The following is an 8274-nucleotide window of genomic DNA, read 5'->3' as shown; positions in this document are numbered from 1 at the left end:
TTTAGACATGACTCTGTTGTTCTGTCTAATGTGCATTCTGCCTCTGCCTCTGGGGAATTTTCCCTGTCTAGTCATGCTCCAAGTCACATTTAAGAAAAATTGGAGAATATTCTCCTGAGAGATTAATGAAGGTTTGGTCTTCTAGAGGTTGTTTATTAGTTATACAATGCCCCTGTATATCAAGCTCTCTGTTTCTTTGCCAATAGAATTACTTGGCTAACCTAAAGTCCCCACCCCTTAAGCGTGTGGTGTGCAAAAAGGGTACGGTATAGAAAGTTGAGAATAAAAGAATAACTTGACACTGGAGAAAACAGACAAACACTCCTTCAATCAAGTGATGAAAGACAGCATTAACAGTGAAAAGTTATGTTGACAGTAAGTACTCTTGATAAGATATGAAGAACAGGGGAGGGAGGAGCAAGATGGAGGAGGAGGAGGAGACCTAAATTTCGTCTGGTCCCAGGAATTCAGTTAGATAGTTATCAAACCATTCAGAACACCTACAAACTCAACAGGAGATTGAAGAAAAGAATAGCAGCAAGTCTATGAACAGAAAAGCAACCATTTTCTGGAAGGTAGAACGTGCAGAGAAGTGAATCCGAGGCAATATTCGGGAAGACAGACCATGGGGGGAGGGAGCCTCCATCAGCCACTACCGGCAAGTAATAGAGCATGGGGCACAAAATCAGAACTTTTAGAAGTCTGCTCTGCTGAGGGACGATGCTCCAATGGCTAAGTGGAGGTTGGAGCCCTTGCTGGGACAGTGTGGCCTCAGGACCCTTGGGGTCACAGGAAGACTGGGGGTGCCTTAGTGCTGCAGAGCTCCCAGGTATTGGAGTAAGGAAGTCAGTTGCAAAGACAGAACTGAGAAGTGGGCTCTCAGCTCGGGGTTTCCATAAACTGTGATCTGCGACACATTCAGGCCACTCACTACTCTTCCAGCAGGGACACAACAAGTGGCAGATCAGGAGAGACTCCCCTTTCTTCCCTGGGAGGAGTGGCACGGGAGCACCCCGCAGGAATCTGCTGGGTTTGGAACCTCCAAATGGAGTCGGGTGCCAGAGATAGAAATGCTCGGTCACAGGCCAAGTAAGCATGGAGTGCGGCCAGAGACCAGGGAGACAGGAGTGACTGACTGCTTTTCTCTGGGGGCTCACTGAGCAGTGGGGTCCTGAGTTCTCAGATCCTCTGGGGCAGAGATTGGGAGGCTACAATTTTCATTCTCATCCTCCAAAGCTGTACAGAAAGCTTTCAGAGAACAAAAGCTCCTGAGAGCAAACCTGAACAGATTACTTAGCCTGGCCCCTGGCAAAGATGGAGCAATTCCGCCTCAGGCAAAGACATTGAGAATCTCTGCAACAGCCTCTCCCCCAGAAGATCAGAACAGACAGCTAAGACCAAGTTTACTGATCAATAAGAATGAAAAAAGCCCAGCACTAGGGGAATACAACAAATAGAATTCATGGCTTTTTTCCCATGATTCTTTAGTCTTTCAAAGTTTATTTTTTAAATTTTCTTTATTTTTTCTCTTTCTATTTTTTTTTAAATTTTTCTTTTTCCCTTTTTTAACCAGCATCTTATCAATTCCTTTTTTTAAAATCTTTTTTTAATTTTCATTTTAGAGTCATATTCTGTCCCTTCACTGTAGTTAACCTTATTTTTTGTATATATATATATATATATGTATGTGTATATATGTATATATATATATATATATATATGTTTTTCTCTCTTTAAATTTTGGGATACAGTTTCTTCTAACAGACTAAAATATACCCTAAATATCTAGTGTATGGCTTTGTTCTAGTCTCCTGCCTGATCATTTTCTCTTCCTTTCTTTTTTTTCTAAATTTTTCTTCCTTCTTTTTTCAACCAACTTCTTATCTTATCAATTCCTTTGATAAAATCTCTTATAATTTTCATCTCTATAGTTATATTCCAACCCTTCATCATATTTACCCTTATTTTTGTACATATATAAGTTTTTCTTTCTATAAAATTTGGGGAGGCAGTTTCTTCTAACAGACCAAAATATGCTGAAAACCTAGTGTGTGGCTCTGATCTATTCAACAGCCTGATTATATTCTTCTTTTTTTCTTTCCATTTCTTCCTCCCCCCCCCCATTTTGGGTCACTTCTGATTTGTTTAGTGTATATTTTTCTGGGGTTGTTGCTACCCTGATAGTATTTTGTTCTCTCATTCATCTAGTCTCCTCTGGGCAAAATAACAACACAGAAAAACTCAATTCAAAAAAAGAACAAGAGGCAGTACCAACTGCCAGGAACCTAAGCAATATGGACATTAGTAAGATGTCAGAATGAGAGTTCAGAATGATGGTTGTAAAGATATTAGCTGGGCTTGAAAAAAGCATAGAAGATACTAGAGAATCCCTTTCTGGAGAAATAAAAGAACTAAAATCTAACCAGGTCGAAATCAAAAGGCTATTAATGAGAGGCAATAAAAAATGGAGGCTCCAACTGCTAAGATAAATGAGGCAGAAGAGAGAATTAGTGATACAGAAGACCAAATGATGGAGAATAAAGAAGCTGAGAAAAAGAGAGATAAACAACTACTAGATCATGAGGGCAAAATTCGAGAAATAAGTGATACCATAAGATGAAACAATATTAGAATAATTGGGATCCCAGGAGAAAAAGAAAGAGAGAGGGGGGCAGAAGGTATATTGGAACTACTTATAGTGGAAAACTTCCCTAATTTGGGGAAGGAAACAGGCACCAAAATCCAGGAGGCACAGAGAACCCCACTCAAAGTCAATAAAAATAGACCAACACCCCGACATCTAATAGTAAAACTGACAAGTCTCAGAGACATCCTGAAAGCAGCTTGGGGCAAGAGGTCTGTAACCTACAATGGTAGAAACATTAGATTGGCAGCAGACCTATCCACAGAGCCTTGGCAGGCCAGAAAGGATTGGCATGATACTTTCAGAGCACTAAACGAGAAAAATATGCAGCCAAGAATACTGTATCCAGCTAGGGTGTAACTGAAAATAGAAGGAAAGTTAAAAAGCTTCCAGGACAAACAAAAACATCATCAAGACAGTAAGGTACTGGCACAAAAACAGGAACATAGATCAATGGAACATAACAGAGAGCCCATAAATGGACCCTCAACTCTATGGTCAACTTATCTTCAACAAAACAGGAAAGACTGTCCAATGGAAAAAAGACAGTCTCTTCAACAAATAGTGTTGGAAAAATTGGGCAGCCACATGCAGAAGAATGAAACTGGACTATCTTCTTACACCACACACAAAAATAGACTCAAAATGGATGAAAGACCTAAATGTGAGACGGGAATCCATCAAAATCCTTGAGTAGACCACAAGCAGCAACCTCTTCGACCTCAGCTGCAGCAAAGTCTTCCTAGAGACATTGCCAAAGGAAAGGGAAGCAAGGGCAAATATGAACTATTGGGATTTCATCAAGATAAAAAGCTTTTGCACAGCAAAGGAAACAGTCAACAAAATCAAAAGACAATCCACAAAATGGGAGAAGATATCTGCAAATGACATATCAGATTAAAGGCTAGTATCCAAAATCTATAAAGAACTTATCAAACTAACACCCAAAGAACAAATAATCCAATTAAGAAATGGGCAAAAGACATGAACAGACATTTCTGCAAAGAAGACATCCAAATGGCCAACAGACACTTGAAAAAGTGCTCAACATCACTCGGCATCAGGGAAATCCAAAATAAAACCTCAGTGAGATACCACCTTACACCAGTCAGAATGGTTAAAATTAACATGTCAGGAAACGACAGATGTTGGTGGGGATGTAGAGAAAGGGGAACCCTCCTACACTGTTGGTGGGAATGCAACCTGGTGCAGCCACTCTGAAAAACAGTATGGACGTTCCTCAAAAAGTTGAAGACAGAGCTACTGCACCATCTAGCAATTGCAATACTGGGTATTACCCCAAAGACAAATATAGTGATCCGAAGGGGCACATGCACCCCAATGTTTTAGCAGCAATGTCCACAATAGCCAAACTATGGAAAGAACCAAGAGGTCCATCAATAGATGAATGGATAAAGAAGAAGTGGTATATACATACAATGGAATATTATGCAGCCATCAAAAAATGAAATCTTTCCATTTACAACAACGTGGATGGAACTAGAGGGTATTATGCTAAGCCAAATAAGTCAATCAGAAAAAGACAAGTATCATATGATCTCACTGATATGAGGAATTTGAGAAACAAGACAGGATCATAGGGGAAGGAAGGAAAAAAATGAAACAAGATGAAACAAGTGAGGGAGACAAACCATAAGAAGCTCTTAATCTCAGGAAACAAACTGAGGGTTGCTGGAGTGGTGGGGGGTGAGAGGGATGGGGTGGCTGGGTGATGGACACTGGGGAGTGTATGTGCTATAGTGAGCGCTCTGAATTGTGTAAGATTGATGAATCACAGACCTGTAACTCTGAAACAAATAATACATTGTATGTTAAAAAAAAAAAAAAGAAGACAGTAGTAAGGGAAAAATGAAGGGGGGGAAATCGGAGCGGGGCATGAACCATGAGAGACTATGTACTCTGAGAAACAAACTGAGGGTATGGTTTCGGGTCATTGGTTAGCCCGGTGAGGGGTATTAAGGAGGGCATGTACTGCATAGAGCACTGGGTGTTATACGAAAACAATGAATCGTGGAACACTACATCAAAAACTAATGATGTATTGTATGGTGACTAACATAACAATAAAATAAAATAAAATTTAACAAAAATAAAAAATAATTTAACATTAAAAAAAGATGAAAAAAACAGAACTTTCCCTCTAAAGTCTTTATCCCACAAACGCATAATCCCAGTTTGAGGTGAGAAACACATCAGACAAAATTAAACTGATGAAGGGTTTACCAAAAACCTGACCAGTGCTCTTCAAAACTATCAAGGTCATCAAAAACAAGGAAGGTCTGAGAAACTGTTCACCACCTAGAAGAACCTATAGAAATATTATGAATAAATGTAATAGGCTATCCTGGATGGGGTACTAGAACAGAAAGAAGAACATGAGATTAAAGGGTTAAAATCTTAGGGGGGGAGGAGGGTAGGGGGATGGGTTAGCCTGGTGATGGGTATTAAAGAGGGCACATTCTGCATGGAGCACTGGGTGTTATGAACAAACAATGAATCATGGAACACTACACCAAAACAAATCATGTAATATATGGTGATTAACATAACAATAAAAAATTTAAAAAAAAATCTTAGGGGGAGTGAAACCAATGCCTAGCTCAGAGCTGCAGCCTCCCCACATCTGCTGGCCGCCAAGGGTTTCTCTGACCAATGTCGCTCCCACCAGCCTACAACATGGGGACTATCTACACAAACCTCTTCAAGGGTCCTTTTGGCAAAGAAGAAGTGTGCAGTCTCATGGTGGGTCTGGATGCTGTGGGGAAGACCACCATCCTGTAGAAACTGAAGCTGGGTGAGATCGTGACGGCCACTCCCACCGTAGGCTTCAGTGTGGAAACCATAGAGTACAAGAACTTCAGATTCACTAGGTGGGATGTGGGCGGCCTCGAAAGGTCCGCCCTTTGTGGTGCCACTGCTTCCAGACCACACAAGATCTCATCTTTGTGGTTGACAGCAACTACAGAGAGCTTGTGAACGTGACCCATGAGGAGCTCATGACCATGCTGGTGCAGGATGAGCTCAGCCACAACGCCGGTGTTCGAGAACAAACAAGACAGCCCCAACCATGAATGTGGCCAACACAATGGATGAGCTGGGTCTGCACTCCCTGCGCCACAGAAACTGATATATTCAGGCCACCTGTGCCACCAGCCAACTGGCTCTATGAAGCACTGGACAGGCTGTCCAATCAGCTCTGGGACCAGAAGTGAGCCACACTCCTCCCCCTCCCTCTCACCACCCCCTCGCCTCCCCCTTACTCTCAAAGGGTATGCATGGCAGAAGCTGTCTCCAGGGTCCTGTCTGTCACAGCATGCTGCAGCATGCTGTAATGTGCAGGCACAGCCTGCAGCCGAGTTTTTATTTAAGGTAGCTTTTTATTTAAGGTAGCTTTTTATTTAAGGTAGTTTTTATTTAAGGTAGTAAGTAGACTTCTTAGTTTTTACTTGTTTGATAAATTTAAAATATTGATTATTTAAGGATTTATTTAATTTATTAAATATATACTTAAGGAATTAAAATGCATATAGGTGTTTAATTAATATGGCAAACAAAAGTAAATCTCTTTCTTCCCTCAGGTAATTTTTTGTACTTTATAAGGGGAGGGGACTATATGAAGGATACTGTATTCCAAATCTCTGAATACTACTTTTAAAATATGTGACACATAAAAAAGGTGACACAGTCATAAATTATATGATAAATATATTTTCTCTAACCCATATAAAGAAATTAAAAATATTCACCCCAAAGATGAGGCTTACTTTTGCACTAAGACACAATTATTTTTATTCATTGAAACTCTTTAACTTTATGAAAACCACACTAAAATAATTTTGACAGAGTAATGATAATAAAGCCCATGGTCTGATATTCCTATCAATGCAAATTACTTCCTTCGCATATTGCTTCATTTATTTTGTACTTTTCCATTCTCGTCATAATTCATTTTGTATCTTAAATCGTTTTGTACCTCAAATCCTAATTCACAGATAGTACCTTAATTATTTTGATTGTATGTACCGATAACTTCCTTTGTGAATTTAATTTTATGAATACATGAATAACTATTCCTCTCTTAATATCTACATTAATGATAAGATTTTATCTGTTTATAAACATCCTCTTGTTAGCCTAGAATAAGAATTCACTTCAAAAATAATACATATCCTAATGATTAAAGTGGTTCTAATATCAAAAACTTTAGCTTACAAAATTCTGCAAAATCTGAGACGATCTTTTATTTGAAATACAGTCCAGTTCACTCTGAAATTTGGTCTGAGACAAGGTTCACACAATTGTGCTGGTAAACCATCCCAGAGATGTTAATACATAAGATAAGAATGTTTTATTTTTCCAGATCAGGACACAACACTGTTGATTAAAACTTGGGACTATAATGAGTCCAATCTATGATCTTTCAGCCTAATGTTCCATACAGTAGTTTTTATTGTAATTTTATTTCACATAAACTGTAACTGCTTGGAATAGGTCTCAAATATGATAAACTGAATTAAAAATCTTATGGGTTTTCCTTATTCAAAAGTCTCATTCACTTACAAAAATTATGAAATAGTTTCTATTAACCCTGATTTTAGAAATTTGCTGAGACAAAGACCTGTTTTATAATTTTTTGGTGTGGCTTTATGTATTAATTATATCCCTTTTTGCTGTTTATTTTTCCCTCAAACTCTATAGATTTTCAACATAGGGTTTTACCCTCACGCCTAAATCTATTGTGTCTTTTTTTCAATACAATGATCCCATTGAATAGCTTTTTTTTGATGGTGGAAATCGTGATTTGAGAGGTAGACTGATACGCACATATGAATGTATAAAAATACTGTGTATTTTATTTGTGGAGCTATAGTGGCTATTTATTAGATGGATTTTATTTATAGTCTTTTCATCTTCTCTCTGTCTTCACTAAATTTGTTTAATTTTTATATCAACCATAGTGACCCAACAGAATGGTAGATTTGGCAATATACTTTTATCCTGTATTTTGATCTTTGCTTTATATATTGTGAAAATATAATACTGGATGCATAAAATTTTGGAATGATTTTAAAATCTGGCATATTGACTTTTCAGTTTGTTATGTTTTAATACTTTATTACTAGTTTGTTTTTCCTTTTGGCTATTATTACTGATTTGGCAATTTTCTTTTTGCTAGTATATTTTCCATGTTCCATTTTTAAATTTGTGTGATCTTATCTTCTGGGTGTGTTGATTGTTTATATTGGGTATAGCATATAAGGGACCCCCTGAACCCCCAACCCCCACCCCCACACATACAGTAGCTAAGACAGCAGATTCAACATCAGAAGACTTTGAACTATTGACATCACATCTCACAGAAAGCTGAAAGTTTCTTTCCTGGATATGAGGAGTGAAATACTTCCTTGCCAAAACCAACTTCAAAGACATCTCTTAGTCACTAACTTTCCAGAATGGGTGTATAAATACCCCAGCTCCCTCAGTCCTCTAGTAGGTAATTCTGATACATATGTTTTTCACAGTTTCCCAGAGGTGGTTGTTTTGTTTTTTTCTTAGGATAAAATTTTACTTGTTTTCTTCTTTAGCAACTGAATGCACATTCTTTGCTG

The 8274-nt window shown here is 38.4% G+C and overlaps 1 pseudogene; it reads left to right on the top strand.

Moving 5' to 3' along the window:
• The first annotated feature begins 5341 nt into the window (after positions 1–5341).
• LOC113917905 lies at positions 5342–5877 on the top strand (annotated as a pseudogene).
• The last annotated feature ends 2397 nt before the right edge of the window (positions 5878–8274 follow it).

Source organism: Zalophus californianus, chromosome 1, assembly GCF_009762305.2.
Source record: "Zalophus californianus isolate mZalCal1 chromosome 1, mZalCal1.pri.v2, whole genome shotgun sequence".
NCBI lineage: Eukaryota > Metazoa > Chordata > Mammalia > Carnivora > Otariidae > Zalophus > Zalophus californianus.
Note: the sequence above shows the minus strand (reverse complement) of the source record. Positions and strands in the feature narration are given on the sequence as shown.